Here is an 8249-nt window from a genome sequence, read left to right on the forward strand (position 1 = left end):
ACAATCTCTAGTAAGATGAGGTCCATTGCAATTCTCAAAACCCAACCAAATAGCATTTATCGCTTGATCCATATTATCCATCCTCGTATCCATGGTTTTCAACAAAGCCATAACTGCTGACAAATCTTCTGAAGCTGCATAAGCTGATCCCCTTGTCACATCATTCCTTGGATTGTGGTATTCTCTAGAATGCTTAGAGAATTCTTCAATTAGTTGCTTTATCACTGGGGGTGCCTTCTTTGTTAGTGGACCTTGCGAGTTAAGTAATTGCCTTGTAGTAACATTTACTCCATCATAAAAAATGGAGACTTCTGGTTGACTATTAAGGTCATGATGTGGGCAATTCCTTAGCAAACTCTTGTACCTCTCCCAAGCTTCATAAAGTGACTCTCCAGCTTGTTGTTCAAAGTTGGCTATGGCTTTATTTAACATAGATATCTTGGAGGGTGGGCAAAATTGATCAATAAACTCTTCTTTCATCTTGGCCCATGTAGTGATGGATCCGGGGGGAAGTGACTTGAGCCAATCCTTTGCAGCATCCTTCAATGTAACCAGAAGCATGCGAAGTAGCTGAGTTTCGCGAGGCATGTTTGGAACATTAAAATAATCAACTACATCATTGACTTCATCCAAGTTTTTGTAAGCATCTTCGTGATCTTTTCCGTGGATGGGGATCCCTTTGAATAGAGCAAGGATGTGACCCTTAAGCTCAAAAGTGGCAGTTGCGGGAAGTGCGGGTTGCACAAGTCCCGACCCGGTATCATCGCGTATCCTCTTCTTCCATTCCCCCATGGGGACTTCATCGATGTTAGCCATAGGAATAGCTAATTCGTCGTCGGAATCGGAAACATGCCCGAATGTAGGGTCTTCTTCTATTTCGATTTTATACTCGGTATCCTCTTTGATTGGGACTTCGCTTGCGAAAGAGGCGCTGGATGCTCCTGATTTGTTGCTTTTCTTCTTCCCAAAAACCATCTTCAAGCTAGACAAAGGCGATTTCTTGGGTGTATTCGAGCTTTCAACGTCTTTGCCTTTGTTTTTCCTCAAAGCGGATTCTAGGTCTTCGTAAGGGGGAACCAGTGGAGTGTTGGATCCTCTGGTCATGAAAAGCCTGCAACAGAACAAGAAAAATGCGTAAAAAGAACAAAAAATGAAACAGAACGAAAATAAAAATTAAACTGTGAAATAGCAGTGTACTCGCCGAGTATGTTTGACTGCACTCGGCGAGTAGGCTGTGTAAAACTCAAAAATAGATAAAATTAAATAAAAACGGCTAAAAACTAATAAATACTAAAACTTATCCTACTTACTGAATTACTAAAAATAACTTTGTGCAAGATAAACTCACACAAAGGACCGATAAAACTAGGAATTAGATTTAATTTTTGAACCGTTCCCCAGCAATGGCGCCAAAAACTTGATGTGTGTAAAATGCACTGGTTTTATTTCTACTTTAAAAATATAGATTTAGAACACAAAGGCAGTGAACCTATCTTTTAGTGGTATAGTTGGATAAGTAGAGTGTCGAACTCAGGGAACGTCGATTAAACTAATAACTAATTTTAACTAAATAAATAATAAAAGTAAAGGGTTTTTCTCTAGTTTTACAAGACTAGAAACTTAAACAAGCCACCTAACAAGTAATTAACTAATCAACTAAAACAAGTAAAAATTCACCAAATTTAATAAAGGGTTTCTGTTTAGGTCCAACCAGTTCACTCCTATGATTAATTTTATGATAAAGTGATAAATTAATTGTTATTGGTTACCAACTATAGTGGTTAGATTTACATTCACTATTACTAACCCTTAGAAAATGAATTAATTCAAGCAGTGGCCAGTTGTTTAAACTTATTAACTCCCTAGTTCAATTATTTGGATTAAATAAGATTTTTAATTGGTTAATCAAATTAGTAATTTAACTAACCTCTTGTTTGTTGGTTTCTCAAACAAGCTCACACATTAATTTACCCATTATCTAGTTAATCCTAGTTTCATATTCACTAATCCTAGGCATATAATGAAGTGTTCACATAAATCATATGAGGTTAACAATTAAGAGATGTCCATGCATCCTAATTGTCTTCTAATTAGTAGATAATAGTTATGGTTAATACATAAGGTTCTTAAACAAACTTAATTTAATAAAATCACCAATAATAAATCAATAAAAGTATAAATCAAACCATTGGAGTAAATTGTTTTTTCCAAAATAGAAACTACGAAAATTCAGCTCATGATTATAGTGAGAACAAGCTCAAAAACAAATTTAGTTAATCTAAACGTGCTTCACTTCTAAGATTAAGTGGAAAATTTAACCTAATTCGCCTTGAGTTTTCAAAAGATCAAAGATTAGGGTTCTTCAGGTCTCCAAAGGTTTCTTCAATCGCAGCTTATCCTCCCAAAAAGCCAGAAAGTCCCCCAATTTGGAATAAGATCCTTTATTTATACTTATCTCAAAACAGGGGCAACTGGGCGAGTAGCTCTCCAACTCACCGAGTACCTTTGTTAAATCCGTGTGCGGTAAGGATTCTGGACATTACTTCGCAAACATTCTTCGGAACTCGTCGAGTATCTCCAAGTTTTCTCTTCTTTCTTCATTCTCCAGCTTCTAATTGCTTCTCCTTCTTCCTTTTTGCTTCCATGCATGTCTTTTGGACTGAAAATATAATATAGACCTTATGGCTAATTATGCACATATCAGAAACCCTAATTCTATATGAGCACCCTATTTAAAGAACGTTATGGCCTCATGGTTGGCCACCATTTCTAGAGACTTGTCCATCCAAAACCCTAATCCTCGTTCTTGTAGCTAGAGAGTGCCCTTTAGAGCTTGTTAGTGTGTTTTTTAGCCTTAAGAATGGAAAGGAAGCTTTGGAGAAGGAGTAAGAGCCCAAGCACTTGGATCTGAGCTTAGCAGTGTGAGAAGCTTCATTTGAAGGTATATAACTTCAAACATTCTTCCTTTTCTGTTGTATGTTCCTATGTGGGATGTTTTAGGGTTTTTGTCCCAAAAGTTGATGGGTTTGTCAGTTGATGAGCTCTAAGAACCTAAATCTGCCCCTTGCTAGTGTATTTCATGTTATAAAGTCATAAAAATCCAATCTTGGTCATTAAGAGCTAACCGTGCATGGGATATCGGCTTGAGAAAGAAAATAGATGAAGGTTTTGAGTGTTTAAGGCCAAACCAGCAATGCAAAGGCATAAAGTCTTCGACTTTATGGATTAGGAGGCCCTAGGGAGTCCAGATATGCATTTTGAGCCAAGGTCTTAACTGATTAAGACCATAAGTTAGAAAAAAGTGAAACTGGGACGTACGTTGAGTGTAAATCCCAGTACGTGGGGCGTAGGGTTCAATCAGCCCGATATTTACGTAGTCGACGAGTATGCCCAACGTAGGGATCTGGTACGTACAACGTACTCGCAGGCATTGACTTTTGTTGACTTTTAGGGTTCGGTCAACAAATGGACTTTTGGACTTAAGAAGGGGTAAAATGGTCTTTTACCCTTTTGAGAGAGCATAAGGGGGAGGGGGTGTAGCACAATGATTGCTGTTATTAAATAAGAATTTATGTTTATGTATATTACACGGAGGCTAGACAAGAGGATTGAGTCCGATATTATTCCGAGATAATTTGAGGTGAGTTTTCTCACTATACGTTACCTAGAGTGGTATTTATGTGTGACCGGAAGGTCATATGTGCTTATATGTGACATGTGATATATGTTTTTGTAAGAGCCCGGATTTCTAGGTATCTTTTATGCATTCAATTTCTGTTGTTTTGTGAGGGGACTCGGCGAGTTGGAGCTCATACTCGTCGAGTAGGATCGCGATTCTGGACGCGGGTTCGCGCCTGGACTTGACGAGTCCAAGGTATGGACTCGGCGAGGCCGCGCTGTTTAATGAAACCCTAATTTCTCGGGTTTGGGACCTATTTAAAGGGCCTTATGGACGTCATTTGTGCTCACCAGTCCCTTGGGGGTGTCATCTTGCAAGGGAAAAGGAGGATCAGCTAAGGGGAAAGCAAGAGGAGCCACTTTCTGAGAGTTTGGAGTCCAGAGCATCGCTATTGTGGTAATATCTTCGAGCTATCCTCTTCTATGTTGATGTTTATTTTTATTTAGGGCTTATTGAGCCCTTTTGTGGCTAGATCTAGTTCTCCCTTGGTCCCTTAAGCGATTTAGACCGTGGATCTGGACCCTTGGAGGTCCAGAGTGTCCCTTTGCCCAAGCTTTTTGTGAATCAATGGAGGTTTTGGATTGGAATCCTTATGCCTTAGGTCAAAATGCCATTTATGAGCCATGGGGTGTGTTATGAACACCAAGATAAGGACTTTACATGATGAATCAGTCTAGGAAGGCCAGATTTATGAATTGTCGGAGCAGATCTGACCTTAGAAGCAAGTTTGAGTGGTTGCATGGCATGGACTCGCCGAGTCTGATGAACACACTCAGCGAGTAGCTTGAAGATTGCCTTAGAATGGTCCTGTCGGGTTATGGGTTGACTTGGTGAGTCAGGGCGAGTTAGAGAGGGTTGACAGGTGGTCTGAGTGAACTGGGACTCGCCGAGTTGTTCTTGAGACTCGGCGAGTTGAGTCAGGGTGGCCCTGCGATTCTTCCAGGTGGAACCCGTCGATTCAGGGGGAGTACTCGACGTGTAAAAAGGGAATCCTAGAAGAGATTGGTGAAAACGTCTAGACTCGCCGAGTCACCTAGTGCACTCGCCGAGTCCGGTCAAAGTTGACCGTTGACCGTTGATCGTTTAGTTGACTAGTGTGACTTAAAAAGGGAAGTCAACCTGAGTGATAAAAGTGATTAATAAGAGACGTATGATGTTATAGGGAGACTGTAGCTCGGAGGATCGAGCACGTGTGATTTTGGGATTTGCTAGCTATTGATATTCACGAGGTGAGTCTTCTCACTATACTATACCCGGAAGGATTTTGACTGTGTGACCGGAAGGTCGGATATGTTATGAGTTATATGCATTGTATGTGATATGTTAATCGTTTATATGTGCCATGTATGAAATGTTTGATATGGGCTTGAAGGCATTATGTTATGGGCCGGAAGGCGTTGTAATGTGGACCGTAAGGTTGGCGTGGGTAGGACTAGAAGGTTTACCCAGCAGGGACGGAAGTCCCCTAAGACACATGGACCGGAAGGTCAGGTCCTAGAAAGGCGTATGTGCGTAAGTTGTATTTTGGGGAACTCACTAAGCATTTATGCTTACAGTTGTTGTGTATGTGTTTCAGGTACTAGCGAGGACCGTGGGAAGGCGCCGGCGTGATCTGTACACACTGACGGAGGATTTATGATCTTGGGATTTACATGATTTGTATTATGACATGATATGTTGGATATTTATGCCTTGTTTTGAATGAAAATACATTTTTAGAAATGAAATTTTTTTTTAAAATTTCCATTGTTACAATTTGGTATCAGAGCCTAGGTTTGAGGGATTCGGGTACACCTTCGGGCGTAACTGAACTCAAACCGAGGATTTGAGGAAAACTCTTAAGAACAAGGGCATAAAATTTTTTATAAAGGATTTTGTGGTAAACAAAAATGAAGCAGTGTGTACGATCAGCCAGCGCCCGAACGGTAAAGATCCCCAAAATACCCTTACAATGTTGTGTTAAGAGATATGATATGATATGAATTGTTATGCATGCTAGAAGACTAGGTATTCATGATAGGACTAGAGTGGCCTGAATTGTGATGCCTTAGTCTACGGAAGTCTGTTGCTATGAGATGCTTTGAGAGCGAGCGGGAAGTTAGTGCATAACAAGAGTGGAGTACTCAGGATCTGGGGTTTGGGGAGGAGGACTTGGGATGAATGCTGATGCGGTGTGGTCGGTAGTATTGGGCCCGTACTACCAAAGACACCAGGTCAGTGGGCGACCCAAGTAAGAATCCCTGGGTATCGGAGACTGAGTAGGGTTGCGTTATCGAGTACGATTATGCTCGATAGAGTCTCTGATAGTTCTATGTTGTATTTCAGAGGCATCATGGTTGGACCACGCCACAGACCGAGTACGAGCAGAGTGAGTGACGAGGAGATTCGTCAGATGATTCATGAGGAGGTGGCTGCAGCGATCTGGGCTGAGATTCCGGAGATGTTTGGGTCTATTAAGACCACTTTGATGGAGACCTTTGATGAGCGGTATGCCGCGTTGACTGAGGCTGCAGCCGCTGCAGCTACCGCAGCTGTGGCCGCTGCCAGACCACAAGGAGGTGACTTGTTGCTGTTTCGGGAGTTAAGCAACACGAAGCCACCTGAATTTGACAGGACGCAGGATCCGATCGCTGCGATGAGATGGATTGGTGATGTCGAGGGATGCTTCTACACTTGTTCATGTCCGGAGCATCTGAGAGTACGGTTCGCCTTGAACCAGCTCCGTCTGGGAGCGAAGGATTGGTGGAAGTTCGTGACGGCGAACTTCACTTTGGCAGAGATTTCAGCTGTGACGTGGGAGAGGTTCACCTCTATGTTTAGAGACGAGTACGTTCCCCCGGTGGAGAGGGAACGGTTGGTTCAGGAGTTCTTGACCCTCAAGCAGGGTAATGATTCAGTTGCGGTGATCACGCGAAAGTTTCATGAGAGGGCGATGTTCTGCCCCGAGCAGGTGTCCATAGAGCAGGCTCGGATGAGCCGGTATTTGGGTGTGTTGAGGAGGGATATCCGGGAGTTCGTTGCGAACTCAACATATCATACCTTTTGCTGAGCTTCAGGCGAATGCCCGGAAGCGCGAGATCGAGTTGGAGACCCAGGCCAGGGAGGAGGCCGAGTCTCAATGGGTGGATCGGCGGCCGGCTCAGTCTCAGCCGGCAGCCAAGCGGACTAAGTCCGCCGATTCGAGGTCGGGAGGTCCGAAGGGTCGCACTTGCGGAAAGTGCGGCCAGGGTCACGAGGGGACGTGTCGATCAGGAGCTTCCTACAAATGTGGCAAGGAGGGGCACATTGCGAGGGATTGCCCCAAGGGGTTTATGGTTTGCTTTCATTGCAACCAGACCAGCCATCGGAAGGCCGAGTGCCCTCAGCTTCATCAGGGATCTGCACCTGCTGCCAGGGCTACAGAGATTCGACCAGTGAAGGCCGAGGCCCCGAGGGCTCGTGGGAGAGCTTTCCAGTTGACTGCGGAGGAGGTCCGCGCTGCGCCTGATGTTGTGACAGGTATGCTTTATTTCATGTATTTATTTTGATGTTGAGATATTATGCTTATGTTATGTTATGTGTAGGTACTTTCCTTGTGAACTCTATACTTGCTTTAGTGGTATTTGACTCGGGTGCGAGTCGGTCTTTTGTATCTTTGGCCTTTAGTCGGCATATCAGTGTTAGTCGTGAGGAGTTTAGTCGGCCTCTGAGGGTTTCTATAGCTGACGATAGAGTGATTTGTGCCACGGAGGTTCTCCGTGGATGTGTGTTAGAGATTTTCGGGGTTGAGTTTCCGATTGATCTGGTTCCTATTGCGATGGGTGATGTCTGTGTCATTGTGGGCATGGACTGGTTGAGTAGATTCGGCGCAGTTATCGACTGTGAGCGTCAGCTGGTGACCATACGAGACCCTAGTGGGGGAGTTCTTTCAGTGTACAGCGAGGGTACACGTTCGGGATCAGCTTTTTGTTCGGCCGCTAGGGCGATGCAGTGTCTACAGCAGGGCTGTAAGGGTTTTGTGGCGTATGTGATGGATACGCGAGTGACTTCCGAGAGGCCGAGTTCAGTTGAGGAGGTTCCGGTGGTGCGCAAGTTTCCTGATGTCTTTCCCGACGAGTTGCCGGGTGTGCCTCCTGTGAGGCAAGTGGAGTTTAGTATCGACTTGGTCCCGAGGGCCGCGCCTATCGCTAAGGTGCCTTATCGTCTTGCACCTCCAGAGATGCAAGAGTTATCCTCGCAACTTTAGGAGCTGCTGGGGAAGGGATTTATTAGGCCGAGCATCTCGCCGTGGGGAGCACCTATTTTGTTCGTCAGGAAGAAGGATGGTTCACACCAGATGTGCATTGATTATCAGGAGTTGAACAAGCTGACGGTCAAGAACCGTTACCCGTTACCGAGGATCGACGATTTGTTCGATCAGTTGCAGGGAGCATCTTGGTTCTCCAAGATCGATTTGTGGTCTGGATACCATCAGGTGAGAGTACGGGATGAGGACGTCCAGAAGACAACGTTCAGGACGTGTTATGGGCATTATGAGTTTGTGGTGATGCCTTTTGGGCTCACCAATGCCCCGGCTGTGTTCATGGATCTC

General features: G+C 44.1%; 1 non-coding gene across 1 annotated transcript; it reads left to right on the forward strand.

Annotated features, from left to right (window-relative positions):
• Positions 1-325: 325 nt before the first annotated feature.
• On the forward strand, positions 326-432 carry LOC145033174 (small nucleolar RNA R71). Its single transcript, XR_013677411.1, has one exon. It is a non-coding gene; the product is annotated as a small nucleolar RNA R71 (small nucleolar RNA).
• Positions 433-8249: the final 7817 nt, after the last annotated feature.

Source organism: Lactuca saligna, chromosome 2, assembly GCF_052625555.1.
Source record: "Lactuca saligna cultivar CGN05327 chromosome 2, ASM5262555v1, whole genome shotgun sequence".
NCBI classification, from domain to species: domain Eukaryota; kingdom Viridiplantae; phylum Streptophyta; class Magnoliopsida; order Asterales; family Asteraceae; genus Lactuca; species Lactuca saligna.